We start from the raw sequence: 17116 nt of genomic DNA, 5'->3' as shown, positions 1-17116 counted from the left end.
AGGAATTATTTTTTTTATTAGATATAAAAATAAAAAATAAAATGTTACCACAATGAAACAAAATCCATTGGCTGTCTCATCGTGAGCATTTGAACATGATTGGTTGATCTGACTGACATAATGGCTCTTGGCCAATGACAGCTGTGCGCGCCTTTCCGGCGCCAAATTTGAAAATAACCGTTACTGCTGCTGTGAAACGGGAACCGCCGCGACGCACTTCAGTCGTTCAAGAATGACCAGTCATGTGGATTATTTTTACGGTACGGATAAATGGACAAACAGTCGGCTGGAACCTGGTCCTAGCGAGAGCTTGAGTGAATTTAAATCCTGCAAAAAATACCAGGTAAGATATTTCTCTGTTATTATTGTGGCGTTGTTGGTGTCAGGGATTCAAACGAGGCAGGCTCTGGTGAGAGGGAGGGGGGCTGTGTAACGTTAACGGATGTGAAGTCCTGGACATGTCTCGACATGTCACCATGGAGGGTTTTTTTTTTCTTATTCTCCTTGTTCTAACCAACGGTGAGGAGGATGTTTCAGCCGGTACATGGCTTCATTAACGTGTTACAGAGAAAAGGGTTAGAAAGAAAAGAGAGAAAAGCTAATCGCCATTAGCACATGAGCTATCCGGCTTTCAACCCCGTAGTAGCATTCTAGCGAGCGGCTAACTGGTAGCGTTAGCGGCTAACTGGTAGCATTAGCCACCGGTGTAGGCACCAAATGTGGAGGCTCCGGGCTGCCAAAACCGCCCTGACTAATCTGATGTTTGTTAAATCTACAAAACGAATTACCGAACAAACACCACCACTTCTGTGTGCACGCCTCTGCAACTAGTCATGGCTATCGTAGCCGTTAGCTTAGCTGCTGCTGACAGCTAACAGCAGCAGCTAAGCTAACAGCAGGACGTCAGCTGTTAAAACCCTCCCGTTGTCGGACACAACATGAAACTACTCCAATTAGCTCAGTCATGTTGTAACAAAGATATCTGCAGGAAAAAATATTTTTTTCATGGGCTGTTTATTGAGTTATTTAAGACACTGTTTTGAACACTGTGTAAACATAAGTGAAAGTTCCTTTAGAACAGTGGTTCCCAAATGGGGGGAGGGGGGGGGCGGTAAACCGGCTTCGGAATGTGTTTTATTTTGAAAATTTACAGGATTCTTCCGCTGTTTCTTTGTGCGACTTCCTGCCCGGCTTGACAGGCTCGCTCGCGGCCATAGCTCGCGGCTCGCGCGCCGCGCCGCTGCTGCTGTGAACCGGAGCGACGTGGCTCCGGTGTGACACAGTCGTTAACATCAAAGGGCTCCGCTTCTCGCTGCTTCGCGGCTACTCGGCGCGCGCGTGTGTGTGTGTGAGAACCACTGCTTTAGAAAACGCACTCTGCTGCAGAAGAAAACAACATGAACTCTGCTAGTAACAGAAACTACTGGAGATGAGACACTCAAGAGGACTGTGGCCTCTTAGCATGGTTACTAATACTCACTCCTGTTAATAAAAGTAAAGTATCACTGATATTAGTGTATACTCGGTTGATGAAGTATTAGTCATCCAGCTGAAAATGATATACCGTAGCCTGCAAATAAGCCATCATTAGTGAATCCAGTTTATACACACAGGTGTAATAAGTTCAATTCACCCTTCATAGGTTGGACAAAATAATAGAAACTTTAAAGTCAAAGATATGTGGCAGTAATTTTCATTAGGATATTAGTTCTAAATATAGTGTTATTTGAGTAATAATAATCAGGATCAGCCGCAAAATAAATAAAAAAAAAATCATTCTATCCTTAATACTGTGACACAGCTAAAGATATTTTTGTCCTTGATTAATTAATGTTTTACTCTGTTTCTAATTGACTGAATACTCTTTGTTATGTCAATCTGTATTTTACACAGCCAAGGACCCACAGCAGTGCTCTACCCATGAGATCATCGTGCTGGAGAACCCGAAGTGACAATAGAGCAAAAGATGATGGGGTACAGACTTCAACATGCAAACAGGTAGGCAAACAGACCAAGAATTATGGCAAATGCATTTTGCTTCTTAAATTTTTTCATTAAACCTAGTTCAGATTAATTTCAGTTCAAGTTTTTAAAGTGATAGTTCACCCAAAATTGAAATTGCACTCATTATCTACTCACCCTCATGTCGACTAAGGGCTGGGAGGAGTTTCAGAGTCCTCAGTGGCTTCTCTCTTACAGGGGGTCTCGACGTAGCAGTGCATGTCCATATAACGGTTGCAAATGGATACCAACTGTCTTCATAACAAAAAGACACACCAAAAAACATCCAAATACCTCCATGCTGCTCGTATGTAATGTTCGTCTTGTATTGAAGCCCCGAAATGCGAAATTGTCCCAAAAACAATGAAATAAGTCAATTTTTCGAGCTTCTCGAAGCTCTTCTTCCCGGTTCGTCATATTTGGACGAACCAGGGTCTGTTCTCTTCCCAGTTCGTCCAAATATGACGAACCGGGAAGAGGAGCTTTGAGAAGCTTCCGCTACAAAACAAGCTTGAAAAATTGACTTATTCAATTTTTTCCGGGACAATTTTGCATTTCGGGGCTTCAATACAAGACGGACATTACAGACGAGCAGCATGGAGGTATTTGGATGTTTTTTGGTGTGTCTTTTTGTTACCAAGACAGTTGGTATCCATTTGCAACTGTTATATTGACATGCACTGCTACGTCGAGACCCCCTGTAACTCAGAGAAGCCACGGAGGACTCTGAAACTTCTCCCAGCCCTTAGTCGACATGAGGGTGAGTAGATAATGAGTGAAATTTCAATCTTGGGTGAACTATCGCTTTAAATGTATAGCACCATCCCATACAGAAGTAATTGAAATTTCCACAGGACTGATGCTGGCTAGCCTCGCATCACCAGGCTCTTCAGACAAGCGAAGAGCCTGGTGTCAGTTACCTCCCAATTAGTCTGCATTCTGGTTCCTGTCTGTAGCTGATACCGAAATCACCAAATTCACCAAAATAAAAGTATTCACCAACATAAAACTTATAAAATAACAGGGTACCCGCGGGGTCTTAAAAACTTGAAAAAGTCTTAAATTTGATAACTATAAATTAAGGCCTTGAAAAGGTCTTAAATTTAGTTTACAAGTCTTAAATTTCATTCTCAAAGGTCTAGGGGTGTAACGGTACATGTATTTGTATTGAACCGATTCGGTACGGGGCGTTCGGTTCAGCACAGCGCTGTGAACGAGTGAGTTTCGGTACAGAAGTTGTGTGTGTTTACAGTCCGCCTGCAGCTACACGTGCAGCCCGTTTACGTCGTGGCTATCGCTAATGCTACCGCTAGCGAGAAAACAGAGGCTTGAAGACCCTCCTGCTTTTGGGAGGAATGGAGGTGGAGGTGGAGGTGGGGGGGCTGTGGCTCCTATCTCCTCTCTGTCTGTCTGTCTGTCCGTCTGTCTGTCTGTCTGTCTCTCTCTCTGTGTCTGTGTTGCGCACAAGCTCCAGTACATGTGGATCTGCTGCAGATGCGCCCAGAGCAGGCGCACGTCGCTGCTGTGTTGACACTACGCACTGTGCCTCGTGATGACCCGCGTTATTCATTCATTTATTTATTTATTTGCGGCCGAACGGTTGCATCGTCAGGCAGCCGTTGTGGCATTTGCCCACATTGCCCTGTCAGTCCGTCACTGGCTTAACTATTAGTGCTGCACTTTACATGTAAAAAAAAAAAAAAAAAAAAATCATTGTAAGGCTGTATGTTTTGTTATTTTGAGAATAATTTATTGAACTTATTAGGCAGCACTTTACAACAGTAGCCTTTTATATTTTTTTCATATTTTGTATAATGTCTTGGTTTAGTTTAATAAGTTTATTTGTATCAGGGACAGAATGTACCTACAACATAGCATTAGTAGGTGAGTAAAATAATTACATTTGACTAAAACATGTAAATTTGGTTTAGAAAAATTCCTAATAAACAACAAGCAAATTTATGTTTTGCATTTTGTTCTCTTACCGAAAATGAACCGAACCGAGACCTCAAAACCGAGGTGCGTACCGAACCGTGATTTATGTGTATCGTTACACCCCTACAAAGGTCTTATTTTTTATCTATCTGCATGATACATCGCAACAACATAACTGTATCTACTTGCAAAAAATCATGGAATGCTGCGTTGGCAAACGTAAAATGACTGTTGCGAGGTTGGTCTTAAATTTCATTAGATGTGGTCTTAAAAAGGTCTTAAAAAGTCTTAAATTTGAGTTGCAAAATTCTGGGGGTACCCTGAATAAACATTAACTTGTAATACAATAAAAGCAAAATGTCAATTTAATGGCTCGGGGACTTTCTTGTAAATTATATTCCTTAAATTAAAAGAGTTTTACCGCATTTTATTAGCTTGGTGCTTTTATTTTGAAGGAAAGGTCTGTCTCTCTCGCCCTGGATCCGTTTCCTACCAAAACAGCGGGTCAACGGCCCCAGAATAGATGCTGGCTGACTGAGTGATAGAGTTGAGGGAAATCATTGACTATACAGCTGAATACCGACTGAATACTAACATTAAACTAGTGGTCTATTATCTTGTTTTTACTGGTGTGGAGTCTGGACTCCAGTAGGGATAGGCATTTCAAGCGAAAGTATTTGATAATCGCGGAGTACTAATCGATTGACTCTTTGACACCCCCCCTCCAAACCCCCTGTGAATGATCTGATGTTTGATGTTAGGTTGAACATTAGAATGAAGCAAAGGACGTCAGAGCATTTTATACAGATAATTTAAATAATATTTAAAAAATCTCTTTTTTTTTCTCTCTTTTTCCCTAGATGCACCAAGGAGCCAGCTGATTACTACCAATTGGAGGGTGGACATCTCTTCATCTGCTACATACATACATCTGCTTTATCTGCTACATCAATTTTCTTTTGGCTATTTATTTCTTTTCCACAGTTCCAAAAGTATATGTATTGTCTGTTCAATGGCATTCTTTAAAAATGTTGCACTGTTCAGAAATGTAGAGTCAGTCACATTTCCTTTGTCTGACCATATGCCAGGCCTGTTGGCAGGGTTCTTACGGATCCTTAAAAAGTCTTAAAAGGCATTGAATTCATTAATCTAAAAACAAGGCCTTAATTGGCATTAAAATGTCTTAAATCAATTTTTCAAAAGTCTTAAAAATGTTAACACTTGGTAAGTGGTATTTTATGGTTGTAATTAGTCTCAAATCTCAAAATAATTGGTAACATTCCGACATAGAGAAGTTAGTGGCGGCCGTCAACGCTAAATTTCTCACAGCCACCAGATTCCGAGTCAGTGGTGGTTTTTTTTTTTTTTTTTCGGACTTTTTATGCATTTATTTTGAAAGGACAGCTGGAAAGAGACACAATCCAATGTTCATGTAGCAGTCACTTTACCTTGGATCACATAGGAAAGTGGGTAAAATTGTCCCTAACCCTATGTAATTGATGTGAGGTGTTTCTTTTTTTTCTGCATTTGTGTTTATTATGAAGTTGGTCTTAAATTTAATTTCAAGTGGTTTTAAAAAAAGTCTTAAATTTAACTTGGCTTAAGCTGTAGGAACCCTGGTTGGGGTTTTAATAGGCCTGTATAGCTCCCTACCTCAAACTGGGTTCAGTATCTGTGCCTGATTAAAAGAAAATAAAGGTTGCTTTTGATAAATTACCCAGTCTGTGTTAATATGTGGTATAAAGGTTTGTGCACATATTGCAGTTTGCATATTTAAGTATTCATCCACAATATATTGAACACATATGTCATGTTTTTGTTTCCATATAATTTTCCATATATTAAATATATTCCACAATATATTGAACACATAGCCATACATATATTTCATGTATAATTTTACATATATTTAAAATATATTCTACCATATATTGAACATACATGTGACACTATATCTTTTCATATATTATCAATACATTTTATCATATAAATCTGAATACATTATGGTGGATATTTATAAATATAAAATTGCATATATTTTGGGATATATAAACCCATATATTATATATTCAGGTTTAATATATTTCAATATATTGAAAGGGGCAGTTTTTTGTATATTTTGCAATATATTGCAATATATTACAATATATTACATCAATATATAATATGTTGTATAATATATGTGCCATAAATATATTTTTCCATATATTGCAATATATAATATATTGTATAATATATGTGTCATCAATATATTTTTCCATATATTTACAATATATAATATATTGGAAAATGTAATGGAAGAATAATATATTACAATATATTACAATATATTGCAAGTAATATATTGGTAAATATATTTTTCTTTCGTAAGGGCATATCCAGAGGTGGTGTAGGCCACAGTGAAGCTCCGCCCACTCCACTGACGTCCTCTGTCAGTCTGACTCCTCCCAACACAGTTTATAGATAGATATCACGTGACGTCACACAGCGGTCACAGCCGGTCACAGCGCCATCTTGGGTACTTCCAGAGGCAGTCTATGGGCTGTGACATCAAATCTCACAAAAAGAGTGGATAAACCTTTTTTTTTTATTACACGGCTCTTTTGAATGTCACATTACGATAATTTATTGATATTTCCGATATTTATTTACATCCTGATTTTGATTTTTACAGTCTGTTATTTCTGTATAACAGACCGTTGCTAGTGACGCCGCTCTGATCAGCGCAGCACAGAAAAGAGAAACTATGCAGGATATTTACCTTATGTTTAATTTTTACCGTCATTAAACGGCTTCGGACTAATTGTGATGTAGATAAATAACTTGTAATTTGTCACAGGGAGAGTGGAGGCTCCTTCCACATCGTGGCTGAAAACACAGCTCTCCTCTCGTCTCTGTCAGAGCGTCTGTGGCACCGCGAGTCCGCGACACAAACGTGTCCCGTAAACCGTAACAAAGTCCTTACGTCTTTTTTTTTGTACTTTATTTGGTAACACTTTACTTGAAGGTACTGTCATAAGAGTGACATGACACTGTCATAAGACTGACATGACACAGTCATGAACGTGTCATAAACATTATGTCAATGTCATAACGTTGTCATTAAGTGTCATTCGGTTAACCCTAACCATAACCCTAACCCTACAAAAAACGAATGACGCTTAACCCGTTTAATCCCAAATTTTCCCCTGCAAAATAAGTGCATACATTTCACTCCTTGGACCTCCCTAATACATAATATGTATGTTTTTTTCATTTCATGTTGGTTTTGTTAGTGAAAATGTAGGTTTTATACTCGGCAACAATTGTTGCCGGTGGGAAACGGCATAGTCTAAATTTTCACAAATTCTATAATTTGACCTATTTACAATTAAAACTGACACTAACATGTGAAACATATTTTAACAAGGCATGTACAAATGTGCATCCTAGAGGAACTTCTGCTTGTTTACCTTGACCAAGGACTACACCTGGGCCCTGTCCTATAGGCTACTTTTAGGCAGATGTGTGTGGACTCCACAATAGGGCTCCATGTAAAACATGCACACTGTGGGTGAAACAAGGCTCCACAACTTGTACTCAAAACAGATTGGTTTGCCCCTGATAAAGTGACTGCTGCCATGATTGCCATAATACTATTATTACCACTACTACTACTACTACTAATAGTAATAATAATAATAAAATCCATATGTGAGCAGAATCCCATGAAAAGTCAGCAACTCATCCATGCTCCAATCAAGTGCCTTCCTTTGGTTTGCATTGAATAGGCATTTGGCATCTCAACAGTGAGCTCCCTCAGAGAAGGATACATCAGCAGAACAAATCAACAGTCCGGTTTTAGTTTGTATAGCCTACTGCAGTTGGACCGTCACAAAATCTGGTATATTGGATGTGGCTGGTAACCATGTCACAACACACACACACACAGCACACATCACTTTGGGGTCTTTTTAGGTCCAGAAGATCCAAGACCTCTGATATTTTAAGCTGTGTAGAAAAAAACACAAGATCAATAGAATAAACAGTTTAAACCTTTGACATCTCGCATAATGCTATGTGACTATGTGTTATGCTAGCGGCAACAATTGTTGCCGTGCTTACATCTACTCTCCTTATGAATATATGTACAAAAAATGTCAGTTATATCTGTTAAAGCTATCGTCTACGTTTTGAAAGAGGATGAGAAAAATTTGAAAAAAGCACCTCTCACACACCCCCGCCCCTCCCCTCTGAGCTCGTATGGCCCGCCCCTCGGGACCTCCTCGCGACACGCCTCCCCCCCCTCCCCTCACACAGTAGAGCAGAGCAAGCAACAAGCCTGCTGCCTGCTGAAACCAAACGCGGCTTTGAATGCGGAGTAAAATGTCATATTCACAGTCACAACTTCCACAATAAAACCAAAGATTACCTATTCAACATAAACTCAGCAGTCAGCACCGCCGCTGCAGCCTGGGTCTCTCTGCACCGCGGCGCCGCGGAGCTCCAGGCCCCGACTCTTCCTGTTCCTCTCCCCCAGACGCAGGACCCTGTCCTGGGTCACCCAGCGTGAAGAGTCTCCCTGTAGCATGAGGCTGTGCTTGGCGCTAGCCTACTAATAGCGGCAGCGCCAGCCCCGATGCTGCCGCTGTGCACCAGCTGCCGGTGATGAGGCGGTGTGCCAGTACCGTCGTCGCCGTCCCCGGCAACGGGACCGCGGCGACCGCTGGTGCGAGCAGCGCCGCCATTAGCAGCCATTAGCACAGCCTCATGCTACAGGGAGACTCCTCGCGCTGGGTGACCGGCCACAGGGTGCTGTGTCTGGGGAAGAGGAGCAGGAAGACCGGGGCCTGGAGCTCCGCAGCACCGCAGTGCAGAGAGACCTGCAGGCTGCGGCTGGAAGCAGCTGTGTGTCGGGGAGAGGAGGAAGACCAGGAGCTCAGCAGGGCCGCGGTGTGCAGGGTGCAGAGCACCCCGGTCAGGCTGCGGCTGGAAGCGGCTGTGTGTCGGGGAGAGGATCAGGGAGACTCGACGCGGCACCGGTACTAGTAATACGGGCAGCAACACATTCTGTGCTTCTGTACTGTTCTTCTCTGAATCCTAGTGGGGCTTTTTTTCGGCAGACCGACCGGGGGTGGAGGGCAGCAGGTGCTGAATTGGTGGGTTTATATGTGTCTGTGGCTGAGCAGTTCAGAGCGGTTACAACTACTTGTAGTTTCTAAGCGGAGGGGGTGGGGACGAGGCGGGTCGAGGAGGAGCAGGCGAGACGAGGGGATAGGATGGAGGGTACGAGCCAATGGGAGCCGGACGGGGCGCGCGGCGCCCATTGGTCAATTTCTATGCAGGCCCACGGCTGATAGACTGAATGGATTTTTTTGGTTCTTTTTGCTATTTATATTGTGTATATCGGACCACAGGACCATAATCACTGTATAAACGATGTTAATAATAATTACCAATGCTCCAAATCGTAGACCATAGCTTTAATTAAAGTATTTTATTTACTTCCTCATGTAGACGTTTGAGGCAGACATCTCCCCCAAGAGGTGTAAGCAGGAAGTAAAGAGGCCTGGTCATGTGACCTTTCGCACTATTTACATGAAATTGATACAATTTAGAGTAGACAGCATATTCTTTCATTTTAAAACTTGCATTAGATGCCCAAAGTTAAAACAGCAGTTTTAGTGCTTCCAGAAGTTAGAAGAAATTACTGGCAACAATTGTTGCCGGTGGGATTAAACAGGTTTGACAACGTTATGACATTGACATAATGTTTATGACACGTTCATGACTGTGTCATGTCACTCTTATGACAGTGTCATGTCACTCTTATGACGATACCTTCAAGTAAAGTGCAACCCTTTATTTTTATACAAGGAATATAGACAACATACAGAAAGACATAGAACAAACAGTTGGTCACCTATACAATACATTCATTCAAACGTTATACTGGTGGAGTTACAAATACAACTAGAAAATTTCCTCTGGGGAAATTTTGAAAGGCCCACGGGGCTACTGTCGGTTTTGCCATCTCTGTCAACATGGGAATCAAACCCACGATCTTAAGGTCAAGACAGAGCTGATCAGACAGACACATGATCATCTTTCTATAAGCACTGATATGGAGGAGCTGTAACCACATTAGGTTACCTGTGTGTGTGTGTGTGTGTGTGTGTGTGTGACTATGAGCTGCATCCTGTGTCAGTCTGATTTAGCTGTGTCTGTGTTTATAAACATTTAAACGAGCGCCAGGTGGATTGTTTATGAAGTTAACGAGCCCTGGCCTGAGAATCAGACATTACCACGGCAACTCGAGGTGGTTACCACGGCGATAGGGGCCCCCCAGGCTGAGACAGACAGAAACGTGGAGAAAAAGAGCCATTTTCTGCCTCTGCACTGGTCTCGCAAAAGGCTTAGCGTGACAAAACGGTAACTCCTATCAGAACAAAACACAGATCAACGTTGCTCTAAGGACTTCCTGAAAATTTTGGTACGATTTGGTGTTTCTACAGTAAATATTTTGGAGACGCTGACAGTTTTAAAACATCGGTCCGTTCTGCTTCTCTCAGAAAATATTTGTATTGGAGTCAATGAGGAGCAGAGACAGACGTGGCCGCACTCAGAGGCTGATTCTGCAGAATAAGAAATGTTGGGTTATTTTTTCAACCCAACAGCTGAGTTGAGACTGTTGGTTAGTTTAATTGGGTTGTTTTCATCAAGTTGGGTAATCTAAGAACCCAATTTGCTGGGTTATTGTCGTTGGCAGTTGAGTTATTAGCTGTTGGGTTGTAATTTCCATTATACTGTGTTGGGTCATTTTAGACTACCCAACATGTTGGGTTGACGTTCGGTGGGAGGAGTTTCCCAGCATGCTTTGGGACAGTGTGTTTGTGATTCTAAGTTTAGGTTATTTCTGTTACATATCGCCACAGATGTTACAGCTACACAATCTTTAGTGATACTGTTCTACACACTAATTTACTAATTCAATGTTCTACTCAGTTAACAATTACTGTTGTAAATAAGCACTTTGACACCATAAGTGAAGTTATGTTTTTGGTTAGTGGTCTCCCTTCCTTTGTGTGCAGTTTGTCTGGTGGTCTGAGGATAATAAACAGCATTCTCCCTGTAGTTAAGTGGTGTATGAGCTGCTACAAGATCTAAAGTTTGTCTCTGTTTGAGTTTATGTTAAATAGAACCCTAGCCTGCCACAATATAGTTGTTAAGTGCAAGTTTGTGACACACTGTTGAGTACTAGCTTCAGTTAGCAACCCAACTTGATTGGTTTAAAAGAACCCAGCAGTGTAGTCAATGTGAACCCTTAATTGGGTTATATGAACAACCCAACTGGGTTGTATAAACAACCCAACTGTTGGTTTAAGGAAACCAACCCAACTTGTTGGGTCAAAATAACCTAGCATGTGTTCTGTCCTATAGTTAACCAGTGTTGGGTTAAAAATAACCCATATTGGGTTGTTTTTAACCCAACATTTTTAAGTGTGTGTAAATTCATTGACAGCTATAGCACATATAATGAATTAAAAAGGCAGATACACTTTAAAGCTTATCAGTGTAGCTCCAGTAACTTTGCTGCAAATCTCTTTTTCTGATAGCCTCGTTTACAGCAGATACTTTGACATTTGTCATGACAGGAAAACCACAGATTTTACTACATTCACAATGTCCCTGTTCTTCTCAAGTGCACCCATAAGTCATGATTTCAGCCATTGTTCAGTTTTATTATTCAGACCTGTGGTTTTCCATCTGTGAAAGTGGCATTCTTGTCATCATTTTTGGTAATTGCATTATTAGTCTACTTGCCAAAAATGAGTACCCCAAAGTTTTATGTTAGAAATATATAGTATGGGTCCCCAGTATTCAGAAACTGCCGGATGCTAACTTATATATATTGGGCAATTAGCATGACAGACATAATTAGCATAAATTAGCATAGTTGCCTATATGGGCAATATTTCAGCAAAATTGACTTGGCTGATCTGGGCAATATTGGAGTGGTTTTAGAGGTTATTGATGATGCTGAATCCATTTCTGACATTTTCAAAATTCAAAATGGCTGTCTAAACCGGAAGGGACCAGATTGAAATCCATCAAAATCGGCCCACTGGCGGTTTAAATCTGGTCACTACCGGTTTAGACAGCCATTTTGAATTTTGAAAATGTCAGAAATGGATTCAGCATCATCAATAACCCCTAAAACCACTCCAATATTGCCCAGATCAGCAAAGTCAATTTTGTTGAAATATTGCCCATATAGGAAATTATGCTAATTTATGCTAATTATGTCAATTGTGCTAATTGCCCAATATATATAAGTTAGCATCCGGCAGTTTCTGAATACTGGGGACCCATACTATATATTTCTAACATAAAACTTTGGGGTACTCAACATTTCCGGGTTCACAATGGGGCCCTATGGGCTGGCAAGTAGACTATATAGATAACTTAATGTAGAGAAAAAATGGTTATTGTTGTTTTACTTTGGCTCCATGGGGGCAAAGGGAGAAATGCCATTACTAAATAATAACTGAGATGGCTGGAAGTAGTTTGGATCGTATATAGTTAAGTCTGTCCTTCAACTTAATTCAAAAGGAAGAGGAATAAACTTTAGGATTTTGAGAAAAGTTTGTTTTATTGACATGTAAACCACCTTTGAAACAAATGCTGCGGTCTGACTGTAAAAGTCCAGTTGTTTACATTTCCGTTTTGATTACGTGGCCCTGGTGAGATTGCTATCCATTTTTGTTGTTTTGCGTCCCGTCTAGGATGATTGAAGACACCTGCAGGACGGAATATTTAGTCTCTTCAGTTATTACTCACATAGAGCTGTGGACAGGGAAAGTCTCTCTGATATTGTGAGCACATGATATGAGAGATAACAAGTTTGTCTAACAAATTCTGAAAAAATCATGTGTGTAGAGTGTAAATTGTGGCCGTGCTGACAGTTTATCCAGAAAAAATACAGAATGTTTTTTCACTCTCTCCCACTCTAACCGATGATGTCACGCACTCTGACACGAACATTCCGTGCAATACACACCCATTAAGCGGCGTTCACACCGAACGCGATAGACGCGAATATAATCGCGCCAGACGCTTCATTCGCACCGCTTGGTCATTTTGGATCATTCGCGTCCATCGCGTCATTCGCGCTAGACGCTCCGCCCGTTCATTTGAAAACCGGTGATCTCAACCTGCTCTCTTTCCACGTCAATCGTGGCTCATATCACCACCTTTGCTGCACTGTACTACTGCTGTACAAGTCTCAGAAACACCAGAAAACCACCCGCCGTCGTGTCTGGGTTCACTGTGTGTGTGTGTGTGTGTGTTTTTTTTTTTTTTGTTCACTCTGTGTAGAAGACGGCAGCGGTGCCCACACACAGCTCAAATACAATTAGCTTCTCCTTCATGTTGTTCTGAGTGTAAACAACCGTACAGAGAAGTGACGTCGTCGGCTTGAACTCGTCGCTGATTGGATGTCACGGCGCGATGCCGCCTGAAAAGTTCAATATTTTCAACTTTATTCGCGCCGCTCTAGACGCTTCAAACGCGCCGCTTCATTCGCGCCGCGTCTCATCGCTCCAGACGCTTCATTCGCGCCGCCTCCGCCTGAATCGCGTGTCATCGCGCCATTTACATTGATTTTCAATGTAGAGTTGCCGCTCCATTCGCGTCTATCGCGTTCGGTGTGAACGCCGCTTTATAATCTCATAATTTCTCCAAAAATGATCATGGTCATTGATCAGGGATTGATCAAAAACTATATGACCTATATGGCTGACACCAACAAGGTTTAACTTTAAAACCAGATTAAATCATGGTTTAAGTTTAAATTCTGTTGCACGTTAACTGTGTTTTAATCACATGAAGGTGTGTGTGTGTTTGTGTGTGTGTGTGTGTGTGTGTGACTGTAATCACATGAAGCTGGCTCTAGAGTCTGTGTGTGTGTGTGTGACTGACTTGACACATAGTTAGTTAGTAGCTGCATCCTGTGTCAGTCTGATTTAGCTGTGTCTGTGTTTATAAACATTTAAACGAGCGCCAGGTGGATTGTTTATGAAGTTAACGAGCTCTGGCCTGAGGATCAAAGAGGTTACCACGGCGATAGGGGCCCCCGCAGGCTGAGACAGACAGAAACGTGGAGAAAAAGAGCCATTTTCTGCCTCTGCACCGGTCTCACATTTAGGCTTAGGGTGAGAAAACGGTAACTCCTATCAGAACAAAACACAGATCAACGTTGCTCTAAGGACTTAATGAAAATTTCGGTACGATTTGGTGTTTCTACAGTAAATATTTTGGCGACGCTGGCAGTTTTAAAACATCAGGCCGTTCTGCTTCTCTCAGAAAATATTTGTATTGGACTCAATGAGGAACAGAGACAGACGTGGCCGCACTTAGAGGCTCAGAGTTTAAATTCTGTAAGTCTCTCTGATATTTTGAGCAGATTAAGAGATCAAGGATGAGCTCGTCTACAAACGTGCCGGAAATTATGTGTGTAGAGTGTAAATTGTGGCCGTTTGGAGTTTGGATAGAGAAAAAATCTGGAGTTTTTCTGGCATCTCTCCCACTCTAACCGATGACGTCACGCACTCTGACACGAACATTCCGTGCAATACACACCCATTATAATCTCATAATTTCTCCAAAAATGATCATGGTCATTGATCATGGATTGATCAAAAACTATATGACCTATCAAAACGTGGAGTAATACGACAATACACAAGACTTGTGTCTACTGTTTAAAGTTTAAATGGAGTCTCTAGGTGAAAGTATGCCTGAGCAGTAGATGTTTGTTAAACTCCAATGATTGGTCTTTTTCGCTCTTTTTTTTCCGCCTGTCCCATTGACTTACATGCAAAAATTGTGCACAGTTTTTCGCCACTTACGTCGCGAAAAATTCGTAAACTGTTGAGAAAAGTAATAGCACACCGATCCCGATCAGGACGCACGTTTTGATATATAATATGGACTAGTAGCGAATCGAAAAAGTGCCCGGAAGAGGACGGAGAATAACTAGAAAAAACATTTCCAAGAATGGAAATGGTGTGAATGCTGAAAGCAATGCTGAATGAGCTGAAGAAATTGTTGAAACAATGCTGAATGAGCTGAAGAAAGAAAGAAAGAAGAAAAGGACAGAAGGAAAGAACGAAAATGGGAAGGGTAGATGGAGAAAGAAAGAAAGAAAGAACAAAAGGACAGAAAGAAAGAAGACACAGAGAGAAGGGTAGATAGAGAAAGAAAAAGGTAAGAAAAACAGAATAATAGAACATAAAGAGAATAGAGAATGAATGAAAGAGACAGAGGGGTAGTAAGAAAGAAGGAAAGAAATTGGGGTGGATAAATGAAAGAGAGAGATATACAGAGAGCAGTAGAAAGAAAGAAAGAAATGGGGTAGAAACATAGAAAGAGAAAAGGAGTAGAAAGAAAAACAGAAAGAAACAGAAGTAAAAAGAAATGGGGTGAAAGAAAGAAAGAAAGAAAGAAAGAAAGAAAGAAAGAAAGAAGAAAAAGAGAGAGGGGGATGATAGATAGAAAGAGGTAGATGGATGGATGGATAGGGAGGGAAAGATAGAAGAAGTTATGTAAAATACAAATGAAGGAGTAAAAGAAAGAAAAAGAGAGAAAAAAGAGACAAAGGGTTTATAGATAGATAGATAGATAGATAGATAGATAGATAGATAGATAGATAGATAGATAGATAGATAGATAGATAGATAGATAGATAGATAGATAGATAGATAGATAGATAGATAGGACACATGTTAAAAGCTGCATCCTATGTCCCAGGCTCCACCTGTAATTGTACTACTATTAATAGAGTTGGAAAGACTTAAAGCAGAAGTGAGTGATCCGGTCGTTTTCGCTAATGCTGCGTTCCAGGCCTGCTTTTGAAATCGGAAATTACAGCTTCAAGTCTTCACGACTTTGTAGCGTTCCAGGCAACCCACTCGTGTTTTTCCGACCTGTTTTACCGGTGAAAGTCACTATAACGGCCACTCGTAACTTCCGACCGGTGAACTCGTACCAGATTGAACTGGTACCACTTCACGGTCGGAAAAATACGAGTTTCCTTGAACGCACCATAACAGTCCTCGTCGCTACGTCACCACATTCACGGCGTTCCTTGGCTGCACACACAGCCCTGCATGCCGTTCTCTCTCCTCATTGGATAAAAACTGTAGGATACGATAAATGTTTTCTCTTCGGCTCAGAGCAGAGCAGAGGGACTGAGAGACCCGTGTTTCGGTCCAAACACTCTATGTAAGTGATTGCTGTCGGAAGATATAACTATTTAAGACTTATATTAACACAAATATATCACTTACTTCTGCTTTAAGACTTAAATTCATGAGAAAAATATAAATTGTTGGAGATGTTTACATCAAAAGTATAAAATAATTGAGAGGTTGATGAATGTGAGCTGAAAACCTGTGTGTGTGTGTGTGTGTGTGTGTGAGAGAGAGAGAGTCTGACGGTCTCTCTGTCTGCGTGTACATGTGCAGAAAGCCACAGAACTCCTCTCTCCCTAATGATCTGATTGATTGGCAGCCTGCCCTCAGAAGTTACCATGGCGACTCAACTAACTGCTTACATTTTACTGTGTGGAACAGTGTTGTGTTTGTGTGTCTGTGTGTGTCTGTCTGTGTGAGTGTGATGCCTGTGTTTGTGCGTGGACATCCTCTGTCAGTCTGGTTTATCATGTGTCTGTGTGGGGCTGTGTTTAAAAACATCTTAACGAGCAGCCAGGCTGCACCTGCACTGTTCTATTTATAGACTTTGATAACGAGCTGGCCGCTACAGCTGGCCACTGCACACAGAGCAGAGCAGAGCAGAGCAGAGCAGAGCAGAGAGATTTGAGCTCGGAGCAGCTTCTGAAAACAGCCCATAAAAAGAGAACCGTACCTCTTATCAGAATGTGGCCATGACTACTGGGGCAAGGAGACCTTCCTGAGCACATTGATGTGCATTAAATGTTTGTAGGGCAAAAACTTTTCTCAGGGTCGCAAGGTAGAAAAGGGGGGCATTTCTGTTTTTCTAAAAAAATCAGCTCCTACTTTTATATTGAAGTGGATGAGCCACTGGAGCGGGTCTAGCTGCACAATTAGGCTCATTGAGACAATTCTGTAAGTCTGTCTGCTGTTTTGAGCACATCAGATGAGACACGACAAGTGTGGCT

The 17116-nt window shown here is 41.3% G+C and overlaps 2 protein-coding genes and 1 long non-coding RNA gene across 3 annotated transcripts in view; all 3 read left to right on the top strand.

Moving 5' to 3' along the window:
* Window positions 1-17116, top strand: part of LOC146975173 (uncharacterized) — a 197031-nt gene that overhangs the window by 98488 nt on the left and 81427 nt on the right. The window lies entirely within an intron of this gene.
* Window positions 1-17116, top strand: part of LOC146975175 (uncharacterized) — a 40689-nt gene that overhangs the window by 3076 nt on the left and 20497 nt on the right. The gene's annotated exons all lie outside the window — the stretch shown is intronic.
* Window positions 406-5165, top strand: LOC146975176 (uncharacterized). Its single transcript, XR_015037328.1, has 3 exons — window positions 406-519; window positions 1894-1998; window positions 4797-5165. It is a non-coding gene; the product is annotated as an uncharacterized LOC146975176 (long non-coding RNA).

This window comes from Trachurus japonicus, chromosome 13, assembly GCF_045865225.1.
Source record: "Trachurus japonicus isolate A0001 chromosome 13, Traja_1.0".
Lineage (NCBI taxonomy): Eukaryota > Metazoa > Chordata > Actinopteri > Carangiformes > Carangidae > Trachurus > Trachurus japonicus.
The sequence above is the reverse complement of the archived record's forward strand: the minus strand, read 5'-3'. Positions and strand labels throughout refer to the sequence as shown.